At 38.0% G+C, this 23292-nt stretch overlaps 1 protein-coding gene across 3 annotated transcripts in view; it reads right to left on the bottom strand.

Annotated features, from left to right (window-relative positions):
* The window catches only part of BMPR1B (bone morphogenetic protein receptor type 1B), a 395211-nt gene that overhangs the window by 271768 nt on the left and 100151 nt on the right, over positions 1-23292 (bottom strand). For all 3 annotated transcript variants that reach the window (XM_064369359.1, XM_064369356.1, XM_064369346.1), the window contains exon 2: positions 11837-11906. The gene's annotated coding sequence lies outside the window, so the exon portion shown is untranslated. The remainder of the gene's footprint in view (positions 1-11836; positions 11907-23292) is intronic.

Here is a 23292-nt window from a genome sequence, read left to right as displayed (position 1 = left end):
ATTGGAGACAGAAAAATATTACATATATTATAAAATCTCCTCTGCTTTAGTCATTGACAAGATAAGATGAAACAGTGCATGCTGAGTGCTTAGTACAGAAGGCAGCTGTACCAAACAACACCGGAGGTGAAAGGCAAAATCACAATTTTCAGCTAAATATGTTTTCTCTACTCCTGTTCCCCAGTCCCAAGCTAAACTTTGATGGCGAGAATAAGGTTTGTTTCCAAGATAAGGCAAAGCTATACTTGTTCCCATATGAAACCATAAAATATATTTAGCGAAAGAATTGTTATAGCATCCTAGAACAGAAAAAAAACACAAAAGACTACCATGTTCCCTCTGCATGCTATGAAGAAAATATTCCTCTATAGATGGGAAGATAATTTTTTTAATTTAAAAAAATCCACGGAAAGATGTCACCCTCCCCTATCCTTAAATGGAAAAAAAAAAGTGAGGGGAACAGTGGCATAGGAACCTTTTTCATGCCAGTATTTTCCAAACAGAGTCCTAGACAGTTTTTCACACATTCTTGAGTTCGAAATCCAGAATCACAATCTTCTAGAGATGAGAACTGGTAACTTCCAAAGCCTCACTAATTCAGTCAGGTGCATAGCCAGGGTTGAGACACTGTCTTACCCGTAAGTCTTTCCTTTCACTTATAAACCACTACAGGATATCTCAGCCTGCTTTACAAAGATTATTTCTAGAGCTAAAAGGCAGCTTAGCCATCAGCTGAAGTGAAACCAACAGCCTTATTTTATGCCGAAGTAATAAAGTCCTAGAAATTTTGAAATATTAGGCCAGGTACTCACTCCTATAATCCCAACACTTTGGGAGACCAAGGCAGGTGGATCACCTGAGGTCAGGAGTTGGAGACCAGCGTGGCCAATATGGTGAAACCCTGTCTCTACTAAAACTACAAAAATTAGGTGGCATGGTGGCATGACTGTAATTCCAGCTACTTGGAGGCTGAGGGATAAGAGAGAATTGCTTAAACCTGGGAAGCGGAAGTTGCAGTGGGCCAAGATCGCACCACTGCATTCCAGCCTGGGCAATACAGCAAAACTCTGTCTCAAAAAAAAAAATCATTTTAATGGTCAGGAGCAATAACTCATGCCTGTAATTCCAGCAGTTTGGGAGGCCAAGACAGGAGGACTACTTGAGCACAGATGTTCAAAACCAGCCTGGGCAACATTGTGCAATCCCATCTCTACAGAAAAACAGAACAAAATTACCCAGAAGCGGTGGTGTGCACTTGCAGTCCCAGCTACTCAGGAGGCTGAGCTGGGAGGATTGCTACCCAGGAGGTCGAGGCTGCAGTGAGCTATGATCGCACCTCTGCACTCTAGCCTAGGTGTCAAAAGGATACCTTGTTGCAAAATAAGTAAGATAAAAAATAAACATATATCATTTTAATACTTTGTTTTTAAAGCATATTTGCTGTTCTGCCTTGAATTTATAGAGACGAGTTAGAAGTACACTACTCTGAAATTCTGCCAATTCTTGAATGAGAACCAATCAAAGATTACATAATGTTTCAGCTATAGGGCCACCCTGCTAGGAAAATTCTATTTTTTAGTAAATGAGAAACACACATCTATTTAGCAGCATGTTACATGTATTTTTAAAAGTCAAAAATTATGAATAAAATTATAATAATTTGTATTATTTTATCATTTTATATAAGATATTTCATAAAAAATATTTTATCATTTTATATAAGATGTTTCATAAAAAAGTGTTATGATAACCACTTCTCTTAGATACTGGATGAATACCACAAATAACAAGTCCATAACTAATTAAATTGAAACTTATTCTCGGAATACCAAACAATCCACATGGTTCGTATAACCACAGAATTTTCAATGTACACAGCTTTTTAAGTGTCAAACTTTGTATTAAAACCTGATTTTTCATTATGTAGTATAGTCTTGCCCATATGCACAGCAATTTAATGACATTAATATATGAGATATAGTTAGACAAAATACTTTTCTATGTCTAATTCTATAATAACGGGGAAAAAAATTAAAGATCTCCTGGACCAAACAACAGGAAAAGAAAAATCACTGGATACTAGAAAAATAAGAATCAAATGTATTTTATTTTTATCTTTATTTATTTTTGAGACAGGGTCTCACTCTGTCACCCCAGCTGGAGTACAGTGGTGCTAATACAGCTCACCGTAGCCTCGACTTCTGAGCTCAAAAGATCCTCCTGCCTCAGCCTCCTAGAGCATAGAGCAGCTGGGACAACGGGCACACCCCAGCACACCTGGCTATCTTTTTAATTTTTTTTAATAGAGACAAGTCTAACCATGTTGCCCAGGCTGGTTTCAAATTTGTGGACTCTAGCAATCTTCCAGCCTTGACCTCCCAAAGAATCAAATTTAAACATGCAAATAAATCCAAATGTTTGCCTTTATGCTTTCCATTAATACCTTAAACATCTTAAGAGTCCCTTATTCTGTTCTATTCTACCAGAAGCATGAGGCACTGCTAAAAAGCATAGGATTTGCAATCATATGACCAGTTCAAATGCCAGCTCTACCATTTACTTGTGGAATTATCTTACACAGGTTACTTAATCTCACCTTGCCTTAGTTTCCTCATTTACAATCACTACCTAAGATTGTTAAGAAGAGTGAATGACAGAATAGATCCAGAACAGTACCATATAATCCATCTATTTTTGCTATTTAAATTGTCATTTTTGGTTTTGTAAATCTGGAAACAAGAAGAAATTATAAGGAAAAATCTATTAAACCTGAATATACAATGTGAAACTGCTATACTTCAATAAATTCATTAAAACAGAAGGTAAACGGTAGAAATATTTTATATAAATGACAAAGAGTTAATCATCTTAATTTCATAAGGAGTGCATACAAATCAGTAATAAACTAAAACTATAATAGATAAATTGGCAAACACATGAACTGGGAATTCACAGAAGATGAAATACAAATGTCTAATAAGCACATCAGAAGTTATTTAAAAAAAAAAAAAAAAAAAAACCAGAACCTGTTAAAGGAAATTTATGAGAGGCCACTGGTTTGGGCTGAGCTTCTGTACTGGGCCCAATATACTAGACAAGCCCAAAGTGGAGTCACTCAGAATGCAGTCATTATGTGGCTGGGAGCCACATAATCCAACTAAAGTTTGAAATGGGCCTGTTTTCAGAAAAGCTATTAGAAGATGCACAGCAGCCAACTGGGAGGAGCCTAGTTTACCTGGATCTAGTGTAACAGGAAAGCACTCTCTGTTTTAATTCTATAAGGAAAGTTACTTTGAAATGATCAATTCACTTTTCATTTTCTGTTTCTGCTTTCGTCAGCCCTTTCCTGCCGATAAAGCTAACCTCCTCTGCTCAGCTCCTGGGAGCACCTTTTCTAAATGTTTAGATGAGAAGCTACTGATTCACGAATTGCTAATAAAAACCTAGTATCTTTAAACTAAATTTGTTGCAAATCTGTCTAATAAGCATAGATTTTCACTAACAAAAAAATACTGTTTTAGCCAGGCACAGTGGCTCATGCCTATAATCCCAGCACTTTGGGAGGCCAAGATCGCACCACTGCACTCCTGCCTGCATGACACTGGGTCTCAGAAAAAGGAAAAAAGGGATTCAGGGGAAGATGGCTGAAAGGAAGCTTCTCCAGAGTGCAGCTACCACCAAGTGAGACTGAACCAGAGCGATATCCACATCTCCGAGCAAGGTACCAGTTTTGTTTTGTTTTTGTTTTTGTTTTTTTGAGACGGAGTTTCGCTCTTGTTACCCAGGCTGGAGTGCAATGGCGCGATCTCGGCTCACCGCAACCTCTGCCTCCTGGGTTCAGGCAATTCTCCTGCCTCAGCCTCCTGAGTAGCTGGGATTACAGGCACGCGCCACCATGCCCAGCTAATTTTTTGTATTTTTAGTAGAGGTGGGGTTTCACCATGTTGACCAGGATGGTCTCGATCTCTTGACCTCGTGATCCACCCGCCTTGGCCTCCCAAAGTGCTGGGATTACAGGCGTGAGCCACCGCTCCCGGCCACCAGTTTTGTTTTAAAGGGACTGGTTGAAGAGCAGGATTAACCCCAAAAAAAGGCAGCGAAAGCAGCCCAAAGGCGTCCAGCTGAGGCAAAGCAGGGCACCGCCCCACCTGGACAGTGTATCAGGCACGGAGGATGGGGTGGGGGGAGCATCACCTCCTTGGTTCTCTGAATTAGATACAGCAATTCACTCCAAGACTTTGGCAGCACACAGACCAGGAAAACACTGCCTTGCTGAGAACCACCCGGAGTCACAGACCCGGGCAACGGCCCAGGCTGGCAGCCCCGGCCAGACTGGTGCCTTGTTAGTGCAGACCAGGGCAGAGATTTGGACTAATACCGAGAAAGCTTGCAAAAAGGGACTGCCCGTCCCACAGAAGGGAGACTTGAATGTGGGGCGGGGGATACTACCAGACAAGCCCCACATCCACAAAATCCAGCAACCGGAGTCCCTCTCCCGGCAGAGTTTCGGCAGTTAACACATCCTCCACCCGGGAACAGCGGGCTTGGCAGAGCAAAAGAGCCCGCCATTGGGAAGGCAGGGCTAACCCCAGCAGTACAGAAACCAGGCAAAGAATTAACAGCAGGCTGGGCTGAGACCGAGGCAGCCCAGCAGCGCCACCACAGGCAGACAATGACAGACTGTCTCACACTGACACCTGCGTTTAAAAAAAAAAGCCTCATACAGGAGAAAGAACCTCAACTTTAACAGAAAGGACATCCACTCAGAGAAGATGGGAAGAAACCAGCACAAAAAGGACGAAAATGTCAAAGTCCAGAATGCCTCTCCTCCCCAGAGAGATCACAACGACTCACCAGGATGGCAACAAGGCAGGTCAGAAAATGATTTTCACGAGCTGAGAGAAGCAGGCTTCAGAAGATGGGTAATAGAAAACTTTTCTGAGCTAAAAGAACATATTTTAACGCAATGCAAAGAAACTAAGAACACTGAAAAAAGATTAGATGAAATGCTAACTAGAATAACCAGCCTAGAGAAGAACATAAATGGCTTGATGGAGCTGAAAAATACAGCACAAGAACTTGGCGAAGCATACACAAGTTTCAATAGCCATATCGATCAAGCAAAGAAAGGATATCAGAGATCGAAGATCAACTCAAAAAATAAAAAAAGAAGGCAAGAAAATAGAAAAAAGAGTGAAAAGAAATGAAAAAAGCCTCCAATAAATATGGGATTATGTGAAAAGACCTAATCTACACTTGATTGGTGTACCTCAAGAGGACCAGGAAAATGAATCCAAGCTGCAAAACACTCTTCAAAATATTATCCAGGAGAATGTCCCCAACCTAGCAAAGCAGGCCAACATTTGAATACAGGAAATACAAAGAACACCACAGAGATCCTCCTCAAGAAGAGCAACCCCAAGGCACATAATTGTCAGATTCACCAGGGCTGAAATGAAGGAAAAAATGCTAAGTGCAGCCAGAGAGAAAGATCAGGTCACCCACAAAGGAAAGCCCATCAGACTCACAGAGGATCTCTCAGCAGAAACCCTACGAGCCAGAGGAGAGTGGGGACCAATATTCAACATCCTTAAAGAAAAGAACTTTCAACCCAGAATCTCATATCCAGCCAAACTAAGCTTCATAAGTGAAGGAGAAATGAAATCCTTTACAGACGAGCAATTACTGAGAGATTTCATCGCCACCAGACCTGCCCTACAAGAGCTCCTGAAGGAAGCACTAAACACAGAAAAAAAGTGCAGTACCAGCCACTGCAAGAATGAACCAACTGTTAAAGACCAACGACACAATGAGGAAACTGCGTCGACCAACAGGCAAAACAACCAGCAACAAATTGGCAGGATCAGATTCACACAAAACAATATTAACCTTAAATGTAAATGGCCTAAATGCCAAAATCAAAAGACAATGATTGGCAAACTGGGTAAAAAGTCAAACCCATCAGTGTGCTGTATTCAGGAGAACCATCTCACATGCAAATACACACTTAGACTCAAAATAAAGGGATGGAAGATCTACCAAGCAAATGGAGAGCAAAAACAAAGCAGGGGTTGCAATTTTAGTCTCACATAAAATCGACTTTAAACCAACAAAGATCAGAAGAGACAAAGAAGGACACTACTATGGTGAAAGATCAATACAACAAGAAGAGCTAACTATCCCAAATATATATGCACCCATTACAGGAGCACCCAGATACATAAAGCAAGTTCTAAATGACATACAAAGCGACTTAGACTCCTGCACAATAATAGTGGGAGACTTTAACACTCCACTGTCAACATTAGACAGATCAACGAGACAGAAAATCAACAAGGATATACAGGACTTGAACGCAGAACTGGAACAAGCAGACCTAATAGACATCTACAGAACTCTCCACCCACAGCCACGGAATATACATTCTTCCCAGAACCACATCGCACTTACTCTAAAATTGACCACATAATTGGAAGTAAATCACTCAGCAAATGCAAAAAAACGGAAATCATAACAGTCTCTCAGACCACAGTGCAATCAAATTAGATCTCAGGATTAAGAAACTAACTCAAAACTGCACTGCACAACTTCATGGAAACTGAACAACTGGCTCTTGAATGCTGACTGCATAAACAATGAAATGAAGGCAGAAATAAAGATGTTCTTTGAAAAAAATGAGAACGAGGACACAACGTACCAGAATACCTGGGACACATTTAAAGCAGTGTCTAGAGGGAAATTTATAGCAATAAATGCCCAAATGAGAAACGAGGAAAGATCTAAAATTGACACCCTATTGTCAAAATTGAAAAAGCTAGAGGAGCAAGATCAAAACAACTCAAAAGCTAGCAGAAGACAAGAAATAACTAAGATCAGAGCAGAACTGAAGGAGATAGACACACAAAAAACCCTTCAAAAAAATCAATAAATCCAGGAGCTGGTTTTTCAAAAAGATCAACAAAATAGACCACTATCCAGAGTAATAAAAAAGAAAAGAGAGAAGAATCAAATGGATGCAATAAAAAACGATAAAGGGGATATCACCACCAATCCCACAGAAATACAAAACTACCATCAGAGATTACTATAAACAAATATATGCACATAAACCAGTAAACCTGGAAGAAATGGTTAAATTCATGGACACTTGCACCCTCCCAAGTCTAAACCAGGAAGACGTTGAAACTTTGAACAGACCAATAACAAGGGCTGAAGTTGAGGCAGCAATTAACAGCCTACCAATCAAAATAAGTCAGACAGGTTCACGGCGAATTCTACCAGATGTACAAAAAGGAGCTGGTACCAATCACTCTCAAACTATTCCAAACAACACAAAAAGAAGAAATCCTCCCCAACTCATTTTATGAGATCAACATCATTCTGATACCAAAACCCGGCAGAGACTCAACAAAAAACGAAAACTTCAGGCCAATCTCCATGATGAACATAGATGCAAAAATCTTCAATAAAATACTGGCAAACCAATTGCAACAGCCTATCAAAAAGCTTATCCATCATGATCAAGTAGGCTTCATCCCGGGGATGCAAGGTTGGTTCAACATTTGCAAGTCTATAAATGTAATCCACCACATAAATAGAACCAAAGACAAAAACCACGATTATCTCAATTGATGCAGAGAAGGCCTTTGACAAAATTCAACAGCCTTTATGCTAAAAACTCTCAATAAACTAGGTATTGATGGAACCTATCACAAAATAATAAAAGCTATTTACAACAAACCCACTGCCAATATCATTCTAAATGGGCAAAAACGAAGTATTCCCTTTGAAATCTGGCACTAGACAAGGATGCTCTCTCTCTCCACTCTTATTCAATATAGTATTGGAAGTTTTAGCCAGAGAAATCAGGCAAGAAAAAGAAATAAAGGGTATACAATTAGGAAAGGAAGAAGTCAAATTGTCTCTATTTGCAGATGACATGAATGCATATTTAGAAGACCCCATTGTCTCAGCCCAAAATCTCCTGAAACTGATAAGCAGCTTCAGCAAAGTCTCAGGATACAAAATCAATGTGCAGAAATCACAAGCATTCCTATACACCAATAACAGACTTAAAGAGAACCAAATCAAGAGCAAACTCCCATTCACAATTGCTACAAGAAGAATAAAATACCTAGGAATACAACTAACAAAGGAGGTAAAGGACCTCTTCAAGGAGAACTACAAACCACTGCTCAAGGAAATAAGAGAAGACACAAACAGATGGAAAAACATTCCATGCTCATGGTTAGGAAGAATCAGTATCGTGAAAATGGCCATACTACCCAAAGTAATTTATAGATTTAATGCTATCCCCATCAAACTACCAATGACCTTCTTCACAGAACTGGAAAAAAACACTTTAAACTTCATATAGAACCAAAAAAGAGCCCACATAGCCAAGACAATTCTAAGAAAAAAGAACAAAGCAGGCAGCATCATGCTGCCAGACTTCAAGCTATACTACAAGGCAACAGTCATCAAAACAGCATGGTAGTGGTATCAAAACAGAGACATAGACCAGTGGAACAGAGCAGAGGCCTCTGGAGCAACACCACACATCTACAACCATCTGATCTTTGACAAACCTGACAAAAAGCAACGGGGAAAGGATCCCTTGTTTAATAAATGGTGTTGGGAAAGCTGGCTAGCAATGTGTAGAAAGCAGAAACTGGACCCCTTCCTGACACCTTACACTAAAATTAACTCCAGGTGGATTAAGGACTTAAACATAAGACCTAACATCATAAAAACTCTAGAAGAAAACCTAGGCAGGACCATCCAGGACATAGGCATAGGCAAGGACTTCATTACTAAAACACCAAAAGCAGTGGCAACAAAAGCCAAAATAGACAAATGGGATCTAATTAAATTTCAGAGCTTCTGTACAGCAAAAGAAACAATCATTAGAGCAAACTGGCAACTGACAGAATGGGAAAAAAATGTTGCAATCTACCCATCTGATAAAGAGCTAATATCCAGAATCTACAAAGAACTGGAAGATTAACAAGAAAAAAACAAACAAACCCATCCAAAAGTGGGCAAAGATATTAACAGACACTTTTCAAAAGAAGACATATATAAAGCCAACAAACATATGAAAAAATGCTCATCATCACTGGTCATTAGAGAAATGCAAATTAAAACCACATTGAGATACCATCTCACACCAGTTAGAATGGCGACCATTAAAAAATCTGGACACAACAGATGCTGGGGAGGATGTGGAGAAGTAGGATCACTTTCACACTGTTGGTGGGAGTGTAAATTAGTTCCGTCATTGTGGAAGACAGTGTGGAGATTCCTCAAGAATCTAGAAATAGAAATTCCATTTGACCCAGCAATCCCATTACTGGGTACATACCAAAAGGACTATAAATTGTTCTATTATAAAGACACATGCACATGCATGTTCATCGCGGCACTGTTTACAACAGCAAAGACCTGGAACCAATCCAAATGCCCATCAATGATAGACTAGACAAAGAAAATGTGGCACATATATACCATGGAATATTATGCAGCCATAAAAAAACTATGAGTTTGTGTCCTTGGTAGGGACATGGATGAACCTAGAAACCATCATTCTCAGCAAACTGACACAAGAACAGAAAATCAAACACCTCATGTTCTCACTCATAAGCAGGGTGTTGAACAATGAGAACACTTGGACACAAGAGGTGTCTATTGGGCAGGTACTAAGTGAGGGACAGGGGAGGGAGGGTGGGGGAGGGATATCATCGAGAGAAATGTCAGGTATAGGTGATGGGGGGACGGTGGCAAAAAACCACCTTGCCAGGAATGTACCTATGCAACAATCTCGCATGATCTGCACATGTACTCCAGAATCTATAGTACAATACATTTTTAAAAAAAGGGAAAAAAAATACTGTTTTAATTATTCTATTAACAAATATACTTCTAGACAATATATAAAATGAATTTCAATATATTTGATAGTTGATATCTCTGGAAAAATACATATGCATTTAAGTTTCTACTTTTTTGGCCTCACTTTCTCATAGTTTAAAAATTTAATTTACATGCTGAGCCATTTCCACTGTTCTGATAAATCTTCAGAAAACCAGACATTATTTTATAATTCATACTGGGGGTAGGAGATGAATAATCTAGATTAATCTAAATTAATCCTGAAATTCATTTCTAGAGAAACGTGCCTATAGGCACCCACTTGCTTTCTCTTTGCAGAGCCTAGTGCACAGGCAGTGGTTTTTTCTGCTTTCTGATTTATTTCAGTTCACTGACTAATAAGAAATGGCAACCCTGAGGCCAATCTATTTGACTGGTTCTCTAACCCCATCCCAACTCCTGGTCAAAGGCCCCTTTTCTTTGGGGTTAAATTCTGATCCCACCAATAACTGGAAGGATGACTCAAAAATGAACAAAACCTTTTCCAAACCCCTCACCCCGATACCATAGAAGGTTCCTGATGCCCTGCCCCACATCCCAGATGCTAACCTTTGGAAAGAGACAGAAACCCAAATCAAGATCTATTATTTCTAGCTTACTCCCCAATTACCTCTCCCCATGAAGAATATTCTATGATTCTGATTCTCAAATCAATATGAGTTTTTAAGCACAGTGGAATAATATGTGGCCCAATTGAAACTTACTATGCTGAACATTTAGCCTCACAACGCTTAACCAGGGAGAAAAAAATACGTTGTATTTTCTACCCGCCAAAGGAGTAATACTAATACTTGCACAAGTATTACAAGTACATTATTTCTGCATTCTTAATTAAAACTATGCTACCATCTTTTAATCTGGTTATTTTTAAGCAAGCAATGAAATATTTTATAAATATACAAAAGTAACTTTCTGAAAACCACTGAGTAGATTTACAAGGATTTAAAGTGTAATAAAACTGTGACAGAGTTCACTGGAATAAAGTCAAACCCATTAAGAATTGTTAACATTTATTCATCCTACATTTGTTCATGTGTTATTAGAAAAGATATATTCAAAATAAAGCACATCTTTCCATCATTATGAACCAGTTCAAATTGTTCAAACAGTATTATAAGTTTTCAGTATAGCATTGAAGTAAAGATCAGGAGGTCTCAATGTAATTCCAACTCTACCACTTACTATCTATGTAATCCTGGGCAATTTTCTTAATTTTCCAATGCTTCAGTTTTAACATCTATAAAATGGGAATACTCAGAGAACAGTTTTCACAGACTTCTGAAGAACAAACTGAATTCATTTAAAGCATTCATAATGACATCTGAACACTGCAGCACACTATAAAAATAGCTACACATAGGAGCAAATCATTAGAAAAGAGTCTCCAAGTTAACATTCACTAATATACGTGGGTCAGAGGTGGGGCCTCTGTTCACACCATCTGTTCAACATTTGCCCTCTAAAATCAGTGACACCAACTAGAACTATCAGCATGAAAAGTATAATGGATAGATTTGCTTTAAAATGGCATAATTTTGTAATCTAGTTTGTATTAACTTGAAAAATGTTATCATGGTGATATCAGCAATGGTTAAAAGGTTATTACCTAGTGTGTAAATGTTTGAGGAACAGACTAAGTGTGTAAGCCAACATTTCAAATGAAAAGCACAAGTTACTTTCTCATTATAGAACAAATCCACATTCACTTTGTCATGCTGATTTACACCAGTTTCCTTATCTTATGTGTTTTTGCTGATAACTAAAGGAACAATTGTAGATTCCAGTCCATCTTATAAAATATATTATCTTTCTGTTAACTTCAGCATACCACAAAGTCAGAATGTCAAACAGCAATAAGGATGCCTACCAAACATCCTAAATTCTTTAATAATTACTATGACCTTACCTTTATCAACAGGGCATGAAATGACCTTCCTTTCCTTTCACGTCTGAGAAAGAATAGGCTGAACTCCACCCTGTCAACAAAGAGACAAAAACTAAGTTACTATTTGTGGCTTCAGAAAGGCTTCTTATTATTTACCAGTTCAAAGGCAAAATCATGGTAATACATAATGGAACTGGCGGAGGGGAAGTACAGTTCTTCCTACATTTGCTCATTTGTTATTATTAATAGAAAAGATATACCAAAAATAAAGCACATATTCCCGTGATTATTATGAACCAGTTCAACTTATGGAAACAGTATTATAGGTTTTCATTATAGCATTGCAGTAAAGATCAGGAGCACCTCAGAGCTCTAACTTTTGGTGTAATTTCTAACGAAGTTCTTAGGGCTGGGCGCAGGGGCTCACGCCTGTAATCCCAGCACTTTGGGAGGCCAAGGTGGGCAGATTACCTGAGCTCAGGAGTTTGAGACCAGCCTCAGCAATACGGTGAAACCCCATCTCTACTAAAATACAAAATATTATCTGGGTGTGGCAGGGTGCGCCTGTAGTCCCAGCTACTCAAGAGGCTGAAGCAGAAGAATTGCTTGAACCCTGGAGGTAGAGGTTGCAGTGAGCCGAGATCGTACCATTCCACTCCAGCCTACTTTTACTATAGCACTTCAAAGTTCTAACGTTTAAGCCCCAGCTTATGAATAAGAGAAAATATAATACTCCATATAATAGAATTACAGACATCATATGAAGTTTCTCTGGTATCTTTCCAAAAAGCAGCAAATACTAAGTCTTAGCAGACTTATAGTTTCTGGACATTACTTAGTTCAAGGATTTTGATACTTAAATGATAGCCACAGATTTTTTTTTTAGATGGTGTCTCGCTCTGTTGCCTAGGCTGGAGTGCAGTGGCACGATCTCAGCTCACTGCAACCTCCACCTCCTGGGTTCAAGCAATTCTCCTGTCTCAGCCTTCCAAGCAGCTGGGACTACAGGCACACGCCACTACGCCTGGCTAATTTTTGTATTTTTAGTAGAGATGGGTGCCATCACATTGGTCAAGCTGGTCTTGAACTCCTGACCTCAGGTGATCCACCCACCTCAGCCTTCCAAAGTGCTGAGATTACAGGCGTGAGCCACTGGCGCCCAGCCAGTAGCCACGTATTTTAAAAGTAAATATATAAACTGGAATTTCATCTATAACATTTTGCTAATCAAGTTTACTTACTTGCTTAAAAACAGGAAGCAAAAAAAAATTAGATTTCGATTACCTTTTGTTAGTATTCACATCACCAACACCCTCTTCTAGTAAAATGTATAAATCACAATTAGATTTTAATTAGATATAAAATGTTTTTCTATATTTTTATATGTTCCATGATTTCCATATTTTCCAAAACAAAAAAGAGACACAAGCTTAAAAGAGAAAATTAAAAACAGTATGGCTGTGTGGTCAAATTAAGGTCAAAAATAAGACTATAGCAACACTTTTCATTCTAAAAATAGAATTACTATATGATCCAGCAATTCTACTTTTGGGTATATATCCAAAAGAATTGAAAGCAGGATCTCAAAGAGATATTTGCACACTCATGTTCATAACAGTATTATTCACAATAGCCAAAAGTTGAAAACAACCAAAATGTCCACTGAAGAATAATTAGATAAAACAAAACGTGTATGTGTGTATATTTCATATATGTATATACACATACATATATGAAATATTTAGCCTTAAAAATGAAGGAAATCCTGTCCCATGCTACAACATGGATGAACCTTGAAGATGTCATACTAAGCAAAATAAGCCAGTCACTAAAAGACAAACACTGTATGATTCCACTTACATGAGGTATCTAAAGTACTCAAACTCATACAAACAGAAAGTAGAATGGTGGCTGCCAGGGACTTGAAGAAAAGAAAATGGGGCTTGTGGCTGAATGCAGAGTTTCAGGTCTGTAAAATCAAAAAGTTCTGGAAATCTGCTGTGAAGATACTTAACACTGCTGAACTGTACACTTAAAAATGGTTAAGACAGTAAATTTTATGTTACATGTTGTCTACTGTAATTTTTTAAATGCATTGAGACTTTAACATACAAGAAGGTACAAGCGAGAATTCATGGCCTTGAAGTATGGATAAGATTTATAAGAGCAGAAATAGAGATGGAAAATTCAGGTAGAAGACTCAATCCACAAAAAGTTATCTCCAAATGATGAAGGAAAACAGCAAAAATTCAGGTAAACAGCCACCTAATAGAAGAGTAACTCAGATAAAACTAGAAAGACAGATTGAGGGTCATTTAGTAAGGTGGTCAATACTTAAGGGATAGTATCCAAAGTGACAGAACAAGTAAAGCTCTGTCCATGTGGACCAGAGATGAGAGGAAGTAGTCAGGAACACCTGTTAGAAGTTTTGCTCAATGCTGATCCAGGAAGTCTGGCTTATGGGAAAAAATAAATATATATATATCTCAATTATTTCTAGATATAGTCCAGGCACATTAGGCAAATGTGAAGTTGTTCTTGGAGACCCTATGGACAGTTGAATCAGTTGGGTTTCCCATAAATAAAGACATATCCTCGAAAACCTTTCAAACCCAGTATGATTACATTACCTTCAAATTGTATCAAACTGAAATTTCTTCCCTCTAAAACTTCTTAGGCACAGAGATCGCCTTGTACATCTTTCACATCTAAAGTTCAGTTTTTAAATTACAGTTTATATAAGTAATTGCAAAACAGATGATCACCTTTTATTGCTGAATATTTACATGGGGATATATTAAACACTTGAAATTGGTTGTTTATTTTTGAGACAGGGACTAGCTCAGTCACCCAGGCTGGAGTACAGCGGCACAGGCTCAAGCTTTCCGCCCACCTCAGCCTCCCAAGTAGCTGGGACTACAGGCAGGCTCCACTGTCGTCCAGCATTTTCGATACTAAAAGAGAAACCTTAAATATCACACAAAGCCAGCAGAAATTCTTATAAAAGATGAAGACAAATTTCTAATTTCTCATCTGAAAAGTAAGGTTTAAAAACTCATGCTTCTACTTTAATCAAAAGTTGGGATTTCAAAATTTGTATTTCAAACAAATACTTGTGATCGTCACTAAATATGTACTATTGATAGGGGCTTTTATATTCTATTGCTTCTGAGTTTAAAAAATGATTTTGAAAAATATGTTTATGTGTTTAGAGGGTACTTAAAATCAGTTTAGATTTGAAAGCTTTGTCTACAAATGTTTACATTTATTTTTATTTAAATTATCATTTTTCCTGAATTTCTAAGCCACATTCTAGGGCTTTGCCTTCAAAGCTATAGAAGCTAAAGATTTTTAAAGTGCCTTGTGAGGTCACAGAGGATGCCAGGGGGCCAGTAAGAGAAAGCAGACCTCACTGCCTGGATGTCAATTTTCCAGCTCCTGGGCACTCGCTCACAAGAGCGGCACAGCTTAAAACGATTATAAAGATAGCATTAAGACAATTAAACAAATTACTTGGAATCGAGAGTACTTAAAACCTATTCCTAACCTGAATAAAAGGTACAACCTCAGAAATTGAGGTAAATTACAGAAAAGTGTTACAACATGAGTAAGCACATTCATTTGTTTTCCTCTTGCAATTTATAATTTTTCAAGCATTCTAGAATCAAACCTTGGGGTATTTCAGCAATGCATACAAACTAAGGAAGGCCTAAAGTATTTCAGTAATGCATCAACACTCAAAATAGCTTGTATATATAGGTAGTAAACTAAGTTGTTGAAACTTTGACTATTCAGTATCCTTACTAGAGCAATCAAACCTTCTCTGTATGTGTTTACCTTGTATTACCTTTTAAAATAATGGAATTTTGAAGATCTTAATTTATAGTATGAAATTATAAGTAAAAAATATAACTAATTATTAAATTCTGGAGTCCAAAAAATTCTAAAGAGGACTCTGAGGTAAAATTTTTTCTTTTCAAAACAAAAATCCATGGAATACGTTGGGGGAGGGGATCTAGACTTCCTTCCTTCTTAGAAAGGGTGTTTAAAGAATAACAAGAGTACTTCATAAATCAAGAAACATGAAATTGACAAAATATTAACAACCTTGAAGGTGTAAAATACTTATATATAAAATTATGAAATGCATGTAAAGCCTTAAAATAGCAGAAAAGATTAGTAACAGTTCCATGTTCCAAACATGTCCATATTTTTACCATACCAGGACTAATATCTTACTTTACAAAGGATGTACACATTAGCTTATTTAATCCTCATAATAAGCACACAGTACTTTATATATAGCAGAATGCAGAGCAGCCAAGAACCAGGTCTTGGAGTCAGAGAGTCCTTGGGTATGAATTCTAGCTTTATGTTGACTGGCTGTGTGACCTTGGGCAAGTTGCTTAACTTCTCTAACCCCTGATTTTCTCATCTGTACAAGTGGGATAATGCTACCTCCAATTTACTACAAAAATTAAATAAAATAATGCACACAAGGCATTTAACAAAGTACCTCTTACCCCCCCACCCCCCGCCAAAAAAATCATTATCATTTACAGGTAAGTGTCTGTAACTCCGTAAACAACATAGTGCACTTGAGAACTTGGGATGTTCAGCTCCTCACCTAAGGCTATTTCCATGGCTCCATAATTGTTTAAGAGCCTACCAAAAGACATCTTCCAACACTAATGTGGGAAACTCCAAACTCTGAGTCAGAATAACCTTCTTGGTAACATCTTTGCTTCCAGAGTGAAGTCAGAATCCAGTGCAAGACAAAATGCTAGGGCAATTATCAATTCATTGTGCAAATAGAGGCTAATTTTTGCAGAAGACTATCAAACTCACAGATAATATAAACCCTACCATAACCAAAACTTTGAGGTTAAGTCTAACATACTCAAGAAAAGTCTAATTAAATGGTGGAATACTAAATCATTTCTTATTACTCCCAATTCTCCATTTTCTAAGGCATAATGAAATGAGCAAGAGAACTGAGGGAAATAAAAGCTAAGGATGCTATTAATTCAAAACTTGCACTGATAACTTAGAGCTGACAGTTTCTATTATAGCACTAATTCCATAACTATCACAGAGCAAATAGCATAACCAAGTAAAGATGTGGTAAAGAGCTCGTGCTGGCTCTCACGCGTTCTCTCTCTCGCTCTCGCTCTCGCTCTCGCTCTCTCGCTCTCTCGCTCTCTCGCTCTCTCTCGCTCTCTCACTCTCTCTCCCCCTCCCTCCCTCCTTCCTCTCTCTTTCATTAAAACATTTCAAAAAATCTTGCCAGGAAATAGAGAGAAAGGGAAGTCAATTCACTGAGAGCTTCACTAGCCAGACACTCCACAGACACAGTGATTAAGAGCTAGTGTGTGGCTATGAAGGTCCTTGGGAGCCAAAAACCTATTCTTCAAGAGTGCATTCCAAGTTTAGTGCAAGAAAATCACAAAAACAAGTCCAAATACGGCACTAAGTTCACATTGCAAGAACCCCTGTAACATGACTTTTATCCAAAAGTTTAAACACAAAATTTAGTTAAGAATGATCAGAGTTTATAAAAATAGAATTTTAAAAGGCCATTTAGAACATGAAGATAAATTTCTTTTCCTTAAAACCTAACTTTCTTTGCAACTTCTTCTCTAACTTTGTAAACCTACTGACTACATAGAATTTCAACTGTATTACCCATAAAACTTACTACATATCCCTTGAACGTATTACTAATAATGTATTCAATCTAAAACGTATTTGTTATGCCATACACAAATATTCAAATATTGACCAGGCCTCAAGGGAGAAAGTGGTGCCTCTGTTTCTTACAACCATTCAGCTTTGCATCTTTAGAAAATATAAAGGCCAAACATACATAAAACATGAGCCATTTTATAAAAACTAAATTTTTAAAAGAAATATTTACATGATCTCAGGGAAAACAACAAACTAAAATATTATAGATAATAAAAATATGCATACTTAGAAATACATTCACATTTTATTTTATAATCAACAGGAGTATTTCAAATTCAAATAGTTCTTTCGAACCCATTTAACATGGATGGAACATACCTCTAATTCAGTCAAACCTAAAAGAAAAAGCAATACCTTTTGGTTAAAGTATAGCCCATATGTAAAGCTGAATAACTGAAGATACATGTTATCTGAATAGCATACATATTTAGACAAAGTAGCTCAGATGAAAGAGCTGGTCATATAGACTTAAAAGTCTACATTTGATCACTTAGAGAGGCCTCAAAGAAAAAAGAAAAAGGTATTTCAGCATGTGATCTGGAAGAAATTTTAGCATCACAGGAAATGTGACTTTCTTCTGGTGCTTAGTAAAATAAAGGAAAAAGGTTTAAAGAAAAAAGTGTAAAATTGTTTTCATACAATATATGAATAATGATTCTAGATTTTAAAAACCTCATGGAGGTTTTATCTTTGATACTGCAGAAAGAGTAAAACAAAATTCACAAATTACCTGGCAAGTAGAAATACAAATTATTATTCTTCCTTTGAAAGAGAGAGAGAGAGAGTATGAGAAAGAGAGAGAGAGAGTAAAAATTTAATTCCAACAAATCATGTTTTTTTCATTCTAAAAAGAAGGTTCTAGAGAAATTTAAGAAACAGTTTTTGATTGTTTAAGCCCTGCAGAGTACTCTAAAATTTAACTGTTGAATGAAGACTCCATGGAGACACAAACTACCAAGTAAATAAGCAGTGCCATAGAAGAAATTAGCAGTCACAGAAGAAATAAAGCTATAGCATTCTAGCCTTCATGCTATAGTCTACCAAACTGGGAATACTTGAGATGAAATATATGTTATAAAGTGATCAGATGAACATAAATACTCATCCTCCTATGCAACACCTTTGATTAATAAGTCAAATGTGTTATGCTAAATTCAAACATTTATTTTCATGTTCTAAGAATATTTTCACTCTGCTGTTCACAGCCCCAAGCACTGGTATTTGCCTTCCCTTTGCCTGGGATGGCCCTTCCCTCAGATCCAACTGTCCAATCCTGCTCATCCTTCAACACTGGAAAAAAAGGACACTTATTGGTCCCTTCCAAGGAAATATGATTTTATTTGGTCTCCCCACACCCAACTCCAATGACGTGGGGAGCCTCCTTTTTTGCTGAATAAAGAAGTAAGGTGTCAAGGCACAGTGGATCATGCCTGCAATCCCAGCCCCTTGGGAGGCCGAGGTGAGTGGATCATTTGAGGCCAGGAGTTCAAGACCAGCCTGTCAATATGGTGAAATCCTGTCTCTACTAAAAAAAAAAAAAAAAATTCTAAAAAAATTAGCTGGGTGGTAGGGGTGCCTGTAATCCCAGCTACTTGGGAGGCTGAGGCAAGAGAATAGCTTGAGCCTGGGAGGTGGAGGTTGCAGTGAGCTGAGATCATGCCACTGCACTCCAGTCTGGGTGACACAGTGAGACCCTCTCTCAAAAAAAAAAAAAAAAAATAGTAGTAGTAGTAAGGCTGACTATGGTGGCTCACGCCTGTAATCCCAGCACTTTTGGGAGGCTGAGGCAAGAGCACTGCTTGAGCCCAGGAGTTTGAGACTAGAGTGGGCAACATGGGGAAAACCCCATCTCCACTGAAAATACAAAAGGAAAATTAGCAGAGCAAGAGCATGGGGCACATGCCTATAGTCCCATCTACTTGGGAGGCTGAGGCAGGAGAATCACCTGGGCCTCAGGGGGCTGAGTGACTGGTGACTAAACCACTGCAGTCCAGCCTGAATAATGAAAGTGAAACTCGATCCTCCACAAAAAAGGAAGCTGTGATCTTAATATGCAGCTAAAACAAATCTTAATGCAGTAATTATATAAGAATAAACATTTATTGAGCAATGTGTCAATCACATTTTAAAGGTTATGAAAACTTATGTTTTCCCAAGAATTCAAAAACCAGCATTTTCAATTTGCTCCAGAAATTGTAAAAAGTTCCATACATCCCAGGGAAAACTCTAATATGCTTTCTTTAGGTTAAATGAAGTGAAAAAGAGAAGAAAACTCACAAAACAGAATTGAAGTTAGAGAGACAGACAGGGAGACTAAACTGAGGCTATTCCAAGGTGAAAACTGGGATGGTATTAACTGAGGCCCTGAGATGTAAAAGGAATAAAGAGAAGTGGAAGAACTCAGAATTAAGATAGATGTAACAAGAATTAGTGATCTATTCCTAGATTTCTAGTTTAGGCATCTGTGTATCTGGTGATGTCACTCACAGAGATGCCACTTAGCAGTAATAAATTAAAAGGACCAAGCTTGATGACATTGAAAATGAATTTAAAATTGGATATCTTGAGTTTGAAGTGTCTGTGGAACACACAAACATGTTGACCCCTTTTAATAAGGGTCAAGACTTAAGGTGAAAGATTTGCTATATATGCATCTTCTGGAGGCATGCTCGAGAATGGGGTGTCTATCCAGAGAAAAGTTAACAGTGCTAGAATGAGACAGTGGTTTCTTGGAACCTTTAGAACATAAATGTTTAAGAGGCAGGTAGAAGAGCTTGTAAAAGACCATAGAGAAGGGAAAGTCATATAAACAAGAGGAGGAGATACGTGAAAAATGTTACTCATTTTACTAATATTATTGTGTGCTCAATATGGGGCCCTACTGGACACAGGAGATAGGCCAGGGCCTGAAACAAGTGTCCATGGATCTGGTAAATCAATGGCTATCAATGACTTGGCAAAAGCATTTCCAGCTACAGACTACAGTAAAATAAACAATGAATGGGGCCAGGCACAGTGGCTCATGCCTGTAATTTCAGCACTTCAGGAGGCCAAGACAGGTGGATCACCTGAGGTCAGGAGTTTGAGACCAGACTGGCCAAAAAAGTGAAATCCTGTCTCTACTAAAAATACAAAAATTAGCTGGACACGGTGGCATGCGCCTGTAATCCCATCTACTTGGGAGGCTGAGGCTGGAGAATTCTCTTGAATCAGGGAGACAGAGGTTGCAGTGAGCTGAGATTGCACCACTGCACTCCAGCCAGAGTGACACAGCAAGACTCCGACTCAAACTAAAACAAAAACAACAACAAAAAAACAATTTATTGGTAGTACGGAACACAGACAGCCTTTTTCCAAAGGAAGTTGCAGCAGCACATAGAGGCTGATACTGGGCCAGGGAAGGATTTTGGACAAGAAAACAGATGCTAAAGGAGGAGTTAGCAGGGAAGAAAAAGAGAAGAGAGAGAGGAGACAGAGATAATATGACTGCAAAACAGTCTTATTTCAGGGTGGAGAGGTAAGATCCTTACACTGTGAAAGAAAGAAAAGCAGTATAAATTATGGAAATACAAGTGGATGTTGGCACAAGGCAGAAACTGGTGGACTTCTCCAATGACCTGTATTTTCTTGGTCAGAGAAGAGAAATGATAATCCTCTGAAAAAGGAATGGGATATATTGATGGAAAGAGCTTAAAAGATGGATGGTGACATAGCCCCTAAGTAGGAATGAGAGACAGAACAGATGGGACAAACAGAATTTTTATTCAGCAACAATTAGCACCTAGAAAGCTACAGACAATGAATTTATATTGTGATCAATACACAGAGTTGTCAATCTATACATTCACCTCTATTCCAAAGGTTTAGACATAAGCATAGACTTTATGACATATACTAGTTTGTCTGTTTGTTTTGGGGGGGATACTCAGTAAGTAGTATATTGTAAAATCATACTATGCATCTGAAAACTCCTGACACAAATCAGAAAAATCCACTTAACATATTTGATAAGACCGTTACCCTACGCCACCATCATCTCCAAAAAAAATGTTTTTCAGTCAGTCTGTCATGTAATGCATGTTGTTCTTTTCTCTTAGCAAATAAAAACTGAAAATGAGGCTTCCATGCTAGAAATGTTGGAATTCACCCAGAGGCAATGGGAACCACTGAAGGATTTTTAAAGTAGAAAACAGCGGCCAGGTGTGGTGGCTAACACCTGTAATCCCAGCACTTTGGGAGACTTGAGGCGGGCGGATCACGACGTCAGAAGTTTGAGGCCAGTCTGGCCAACACAGTGAAACCCCGTATCTACTAAAAATACAGAAAAGTTAGCTGGGCAAGGTGGTGCGCACCTGTAATCCCAGCTACTTGGGAGGCTGAGGCAGGAGAATTGCTTGAACCCAGGGGGCAGTGGTTGCAGTAAGCCAAGATGGCGCCACTACACTCTAGCTCAGGTGACAGTGCAAGACTCCATCTCACAAAAAAAGAAAACAGCATGAACAGGTTTGTGTTTGGAAACTATGTTCTATATTCTTATATTTAATAGATTAAATAATGCATTTATTTTTTTCTGAATTGCCTTAGGTTCCCTGCCTCCAGACCCTATTCTCCTGCCTCAGTTGGTAGGGATTTGGAGAAAAGAGACAAGTAATTGTAACACAGGGCATTTTTAGGTCAGTGAAACTATTTTGTGTGATACTGGAATGGTAGCTACATGGCATTAAGCATTTGTCAAAATAAAACTGTACAACCCAAAAAATGAACCCCTAAGGTAAACTATAAACCTAAGTTAATAATAATGAATCAGCACTAGTTATCAATTGTAACAAATAGCACAAAGAGAAGATATTAATCATAAGAGAAACTATGTATGTATGGGGGAGGGGCTTCATGGGAAATCTCAGTTTCTGTACAATTTTTCTGTAAACCTACAACAGCTCTAAAAAATGAAGTCTATTAAAATAAAAACTAAAAGAAAAGAAAGCAGCATGAACACATTTGTCTTTGGAAACTATGTTCTATATTCTTATATTTAATAGATTAAATTATGCATTTATTTTTACTGAATTAATATAAAAAATATATATATATAAAACGTGAAGATAATTTGGGAGGCCAATGAGGGTGGATCACAAGGTCAGGAGTTCAAGACAAGCCTGGCCAACATGGTAAAACCCCATTTCTACTAAAAATACAAAATCAGCTGGGTATGGTGGCACATGTCTGTAGTCCCAGCTACTTAGGATGCTGAGGCAGGAGAATTGCTCGAAGTCGGGAGGCAGAGGTTGCAGTGAGCCAAGATCACCGCACTCCAGCCTGGGTGACAGAGTTAAGACTCCATCTCAGAAAAAGAAAAAAAAAAAAAAAAACGCCTTGAAGATTATTAAAAACCTATACATCATTGCATTCAGGTGTATCATTTCTAAATTATAAAGCAAATCTCCATTTAACCACTAAACCACTAAATATTCTCATGTACAATGCAAAAATACATACTGTTAGCCCTCTGTATCTATGGGTTTCACCAACAACAGATTGAAAATGTATTTTTAAAGGGATGGCTGTGTCTGTGCTGAACATGTACAGACTTTTTTCCCGTGTTATTATTCCCTAAACAATATAGTATAACTATTTACATAACATTTACATTGTTTTGTGTATTAAAAGTTTTTACCTTAAGTTTGTGCCTCTTTTTCAACTGCAATGACCTAATATCACCAATCAAATCC

The sequence above is a fragment of the Aotus nancymaae genome, unplaced genomic scaffold, assembly GCF_030222135.1.
Source record: "Aotus nancymaae isolate 86718 unplaced genomic scaffold, 86718_ANA_hifiasm-v0.15.2.pri h1tg000006l, whole genome shotgun sequence".
In the NCBI taxonomy this organism is placed as follows: domain Eukaryota; kingdom Metazoa; phylum Chordata; class Mammalia; order Primates; family Aotidae; genus Aotus; species Aotus nancymaae.
Note: the sequence above shows the minus strand (reverse complement) of the source record. Positions and strands in the feature narration are given on the sequence as shown.